Source organism: Sturnira hondurensis, unplaced genomic scaffold, assembly GCF_014824575.4.
Source record: "Sturnira hondurensis isolate 20B ecotype Veracruz unplaced genomic scaffold, ASM1482457v3 Scaffold0008761, whole genome shotgun sequence".
Lineage (NCBI taxonomy): Eukaryota > Metazoa > Chordata > Mammalia > Chiroptera > Phyllostomidae > Sturnira > Sturnira hondurensis.
Window position 1 is genome coordinate 62179 of NW_028081392.1, and position 6640 is coordinate 68818.

Consider the following 6640-nt stretch of genomic DNA (forward strand, 5'->3'; position numbering starts at 1 on the left):
GCCCCACTCAACATTTTAACCCCTGTTCCTGAGGCAGCAACGCCCGCTCCCAGCCGGTGCGAATCTTGCCCACACGCTAACAATGAGTACCTCTGGGTATTACCAGAAATTTTCAGATCGTCTCAGAAAATATCGTTTAAAACCACTTACATGTTTTAAGAAACTCTATGTTTTGAAAGGACATTTTTTAATGTTTTATTTTCTTTGTTATCATTACTCCTTACGAATGTGTACAAGTCAATCAAGTTTTAAATATTTCATTACAACAATCAAAGATTATTTACCCATAATAAGGGTGTGCTGATCCTTATAAATCTGGGACAAAGAAAAGGAGGGTATGAGACAGGGGAGGAGGCAGGAGAGAAGCCAGAGACAAGGGAAAAAAAGTCAGGCCAGTACATGGCTGAGGTCAAGTTCATCAGTGCTGAAAGAGTTTCAGTGAGAGCTGGCTTGATAAATGACCACTGGCTTCGCAGAAGCTAAAACCACGCCGACTCTGAAAAGAGCCCGAGTGTAGACAATGTGATGGAAAGAAATGACACAAATCCATCTACCCATTTCCCTGAAGATGTTTAAGTCCACTCACCTGTGCAGCTGGCAGGCCTGTTTTTGATCTGAGCGACATTCCTGAGCTTTTTGTTGCAACTTCCTATGACTCTACAATGATTTCAAACTAAAACTAAAATGAAGCACAACTCGCTCCAGGTGACTCCAGGTCTAAGAACCAGGGAGGGAGGGCTGTGGTTCAGGGATCCACCTGTATTACAACCACATGGAGGGCTCCTTAACCAGTGGGTGAAACCTGTGCCCAGAGATTCTGCTTCTGAAGGTTTTATTTGCAACAAGGAGCCCCACTGTGTGGATGTGTAACAGGATGCAGCCAAGAGGCTACCCCCAAATAGGGATTTGCAATAGGGTCCAGAAGAGCTTGGAGATAATTGGCTCCACACCACAGGGCCACAGCTGCTCAGGATGGTGGCAGCTGTGGCCAATTGTAGGAGGAACCGGAAATGGGGCTGCAGAGGAAGATTGGTGCAGGGATTTAAACGGAGGTGCTGCAGCCATTTTGCGTCTGTCTTTTGGGGACCACGCGACTTCTTAGGACCCCGGGACTCCCTAGGACTACGGTTCTGTTTAGGACCACACGGCTTGGGTGAGAGTCAGGATCGTGAGGCTTTGCAAGTGCTCCCTTTTGCTATATGGAGGGTGCCGGGAGGGCTGTGTGCTTTTGTGGGGAACTTTAGTTTGTATTACTTCAAATGAATAATAAGTTCCTTTCCTTTTCACTGATCTCTGGTATTAAGAGATGTCTTTCCTAAGGCGACAGGGAAAATGAACCCAGTTGGTAGGGACGAACGCCTGGAGAACAAGGGGGTTCTTGTATATCGGTCATGGCCCCCCACCGGGGTTTGTTCCGGTCATGGCCCCCCACCGGGGTTTGTTCCGTAAGAGTTTTTTGAGACGGAGATGGAAGAATAACTCTGCATGGCAGACCAAGCCCCTCAGGTGCAGGACAGTGAGACATCATAATTTTCCCAGTCTCTGACCAATTGCCTGCACTTCTACTGAGGGCATCTGCGGCCTAATCATTCCCAGAAAGGTGAAAAGGAAATGAAATGGGGAAGGGAGCAATGGTGGAAGTATCTTGGTTGAAAGTTTGTTTTCTGAGTACAGTTTGGAATGATGGAGTTGGAGTCATGGACAATAGCTGAGGGAATAACTGGTCTTTTCGCTGTCTGTACTCCTCTTGCTCTGAATTTTTGCACATTCTGCTGGAACAGTACAGGTTGTTCTGAGCCAGTCTGTGAGTGGAGCCCACTGGATAGAATTCTAAGGGATTGGGAGAGTTACTCCTCTAACTCGAATTACAAGAATCCCTTATGTAAGTAGTTATTGTTTCACTATTGTAACACTGTGGCCTACCGATGTTTTGAGTGATGAGCTGATGTGGCCTGTGAATCGTTCTTTGAATACTGCATCATTACCCACTAAAAATACATTGCCAATGGCGCAACTCTCAAAAAAACTCCAGTGTCTTAACGCATTTATAATGATGCACAGTAGCCTTATGCCAGAGACAGAGAAGCGAGTGATGGTGCAGAAGGAAAAGGTGGTTTCAAAGCCCCTCCCTGAGAATAGAACTCGGGAGAAGTGGGCTGATAGTGAGGTAAACCTCATTAATGCTCTGAACCCAGAAAATGGACTCTCCCAGATGGGAGGGACCTCAGCAGTGCTGCTACCTCCCTGGCAGGTGGGGCCTGCTGGGGCTCCTCTCTTGCTTCAGGAGGGAGAGAGGGAGAGAGGGAGAGGTCTCCACCAGAGATCAGCATTCTCTGCAGGTGGGAGGTGTATCCTCTGAGCTGCTGCCCTCCCCAGTGGCTTTGCTCCCTCTGCAGTTGGGAGGAGCAACTTCGGTGCCTCACCCACTGCAGGTGGAAGCGACCTGCACCACCCCTCTTCCCCTGTAGGTGGGAGAGGTCTCATCAGGGATGCCACCCTGCTTGGTTGGAAGGACCTGTGGGGCTCCAGTTCCTCTGTAGAAGGGAGGAGCTACAGAGGTGCTTCACCAGCTTCAGGTGGGAGAGGTCTCCATGGGGCTGCTGCCCCCACAGGTGGTGGAGGTTTCTAAACGTCTGGCCTCACAGGTGATGGGGACTGCCACTGCCATGGTACCTCCTCCTCCAAAGGCAGTGGGAGACACCTCAGTACCATCTCCTTCTGTAACCTCCCCTGAAGCAGGGATTGTAAAGCCAACTACTCCACCTCTACCTGCTAAGGAATGTCTCGCCATCCCCCCACCAAACTTGACAGGTACCTCCTATAACTGGAACCCTCCAAAGGTGTGGTGTAGTCAGCCAACATACTTTGAGGCAATACCCAATGCATGGAGTAAATGAAGAAGGCCAACCCACTGCCAACTATTGGGGCCCACATTCCATTCTCTAGTTCAAACTTACTAAATTGGAGGAATCCTAACTCCTCATATAGGGATGATCCTCCAAAGATGGCAGGTCTTATTGCCTCTGTTTCTGCCAGTCAGCAACTATATTTGGCAGACGTATGGGCCTTCCTGAATATTTTGCTAATGGCAGACAAAAGACAATTATAAACAGGGCTGATCAGGAGACCCAGCATCTTCATGATGAGGACAGCCAGGGGATCCTTGACCCATTTGAGGCAATTCCTTGGGTGGACCCTAAGTGGGACCCAAATAGCAGAGGAGACTTAGCCCCTTTGAAACACTACACAGGGTGCATATTGGAATGGCTTAGGAAAGCAGTGCCCAAGTAGAGGAGCCTGAATTTGATTTGATCTCTCCAGCAGAAGCCAGACGGGGATCGTTCCAAAAATCTAGAAAGGATTTATCAGGCTGATAGGAAATTTCACCGATGCAGACCCAGCGGAACCAGAAAATGTGAGGACGGTAAATAGGACTTGTATTGGACAGAGTGCCCTGGATATCAGGAACAAACTCCAGCAGTAGACGGGATAGTGGGAATGAGCCCATCGCAACTGGTTCACATAGCATTTAAGGTCTACAATGCCCGGGAAACAGGGAAGGCAAAAGAGGTCATGGTGTTTTTGGAAACAACACAGGGAAACCAGGAAAAGCCATTTATTAGGGCAGCGAAAGGAAATTCATTAGGTGCCCACTACCATGCTGATAGCAAAGGGGACCTAAGGAGAAGAAGAAAGGCCCAATAGGCATTAATCAATGTGCCCATTGCAGGGAGGAGGTTCACTGGAAGAATGAGTGCCCAAAGAGGAGACAGGAAAGTAAGAATTAGAATCCAGACTGAGTGATGGTGGGAAGCAGAGACTGGAGCATGATAATGAATGAGGAGGCCCAGGGGCTCCACTAGACATCTCCCGACCTATCACCATTTCCCCTCAGGAGTCCTGGATACAAGTGACTCTGGGGAACAAGCCAATTGACTTTCTCTCAGATATGGGAGGTACATACTCAATGTTGAACACTAAGTTGACTGGAAAAAGCTCAAATGGAGTAACAGGTACTGGTATGTCTGGCCAGGTACAAAAACAGACATGCCTACGACCTCTGGAATGCCAGCTTGGGAGTCAAAAGCTTACACATAGTTTTCTCTGTATGCCTGTTGGCCTATTCCATTGTGGGGTGGAGATTTGCTGTGTAAACTGCAGTCACAAATACCCTTTTCCCCCAGGTGACAGCAACTGTGTGTGGAAGTCCTGCTGGAAAATGTCCTCTGGCTGCAGGATTTCCTGACCTGGCACAAGACTCCAGAGGTGAATCCTTCCCACCTGAGGTCTGCAAGCAGGGCCACTGAACTGTTTGGGCTAATGGAACTCCAGGTAAAGCAGTTAACAAGCAACCGATACAGATACATCTGAAACCAGGGGTATGGGTCTCAGTGAAAAAAAACCAGTATCCCCTCAAACAGGAGGCTTTAGAAAGAATTCAGCCAGTGTAGCAAAAGTTCTTGAAATCAGGATTAATTCAGCCTTGCTGGTCACCCTCCAGCACTCTCATTTTGCCAGTCAAAAACCCACACTCGGATGAGTATTGGTTGGTCCAGGATCTCAGGGCCATCAATGACATTGTCCAGGACATTCACCCCACTGAGGCTACCCCTTACACCCTGTGGACTGTAGTGCTGGGGATGGCAAATGGTTTTCAGTCCTGGACTTGGAGGATGCCTTTTTCTGCATCCTGATAGATGAGCAGGCTCAACAACTCTTTGCTTTTGAGTAGCAGAGCCCAGAGACTAAAACCACACTCCAATACTGCTGGACTGTGCTGCCAGAAGGATTTAAGAACTCCCTGACTATATTCTGGGAAGTGCAAATAAAGACTTAAGGGATGTTCAGCTGAAATCAGGAGTCCTTTTGCAATGTGGATGACCTGTTAATGGGCAGTAGTATCTATGAGGAGTCTTTGCACAATACCATCACAGTTCTAAATCATTTTGCAGAGAGGGGATAGAAAGTGTCACCTTATCAGGCCCAAATTTGCAAACAAGAAGTGGCATATCTGGGATTTCAACTAAAACAGGGTCCCAGAAATCTGATGGTAGATAGAAAGCAAGCCATTGCTAACCTAAAAATCCAAGAAAATTGAAGGCAGCTTTGCGGGTTCTTAGCATTTACAGGGTTTTGTGGGATTTGGATTCCAAACTTTGGACTCATGGCAAAGCCACTGTATAATTCCCTAATAGGACTGGACTCTGAACCCCTTGAATATACAGGGGACTGACAGGTGGCATTTCATACTTAGAAGGAGGAGCTTGTTTTGGCCTCTGCATCAGGACTGCCAGACTTACAAAAGCCTTTCAAATTGTACATTCATGAAAGGTAGGGGTAGGACTGGGGGTGCTAACCCAGACCCTGGAGACTCTTCCCCTACCCATAACCTATCTCTAAAGGAAGCTAGATCACACAACAAAAGGATGGTCAACACCCCTCCAGGCAATAGCAGTCACCTGTGACACCTTACAGGAAGTTGAGAAGTTTATCTTGGGACAACCTACTACAGTGCTGTTGTGACATGAAGTTCTGACTCTACTAGAACAAAGAGAAGGATATTGGGTGATGGGCAGGGAATATGGGGAAATACCAGGCCATTTTGCTGGACCATCCAAATGTCACCTTGCACACCACCACAACCCTGAAACAAGCCACCCTACTCCCAGTCATGGAGGGGGACTCTGCCCTTGAGCATGACTGCTTGGAAATAATTGACCATGTTTATTCTAGCAGGTTCAGATCTGACAGACCAGCTGCTGGCATCACCAGACTGGGAACTGTATACAGATGGAAGCAGCTTCATAGACAATGGCCAGTGACAAGCTCGGTATATGTGGTGACCACTTCAGACAAGGTAGTAGATGCCAAATCCCGGACACCAGGAACCTCAGCAGAAAAGGCAAAATTAATAGCCCTCACAAGAGGCTTACCGCTGTCCCAAGGATAGAAAGTTAACATAATATAGAGATTCCAAATATGCCTTCATGGTAGTCCATGCCCATGGAGCAAAATGGAATGAGAGGAGTTTTAACCTTGAGGATCAAGGGTGTGAAACATGTGGAGGTGATTTTACAGTTGTTGGAGGCAGTGAATGTACTGTACCGGGTTGGTATAACGCACTGCTCAGGACACCAGAGGGATGGTTCCCAAACCAGTCAGGGAAACCAAGTTGCTGACAAAGCAGCAAGACAGGCAGCCAAGGAGTTGCCATGCTTAGCAGCTGTATTTTCCCATCTGGGTTTGTCAGTCTAAACCTCATTACACAGAACAAGATGAGAAATGGGCCATGAGTGGGGATTTACTAACACTGATCCCAATTCTAAGTGGATGGTGAAGAACCCATGGTATGGTTTTTACCCGCTTTGCCCCCAGTATATCCCGTCCTCAAGCACCTACACGAAGGGACCCACTATGGAAGGGATGCTTTAAGAGACTTCATTAGGCCACACTTGAAAGGCCCTTATTTGCAAAAGACTGTCCTCAGGATCAGCGAAGCCTGTCAGATACGAGCCAAAAACCATCCTAAGACACAGCATGTCCCCAAGGAAAATGGAGTACATTACAAAGGGATATGACAATTTTAGGATTGCCAGGTGGACTTCTCACAAATGCCAAAAATGAAGGGAAATTTCAGATT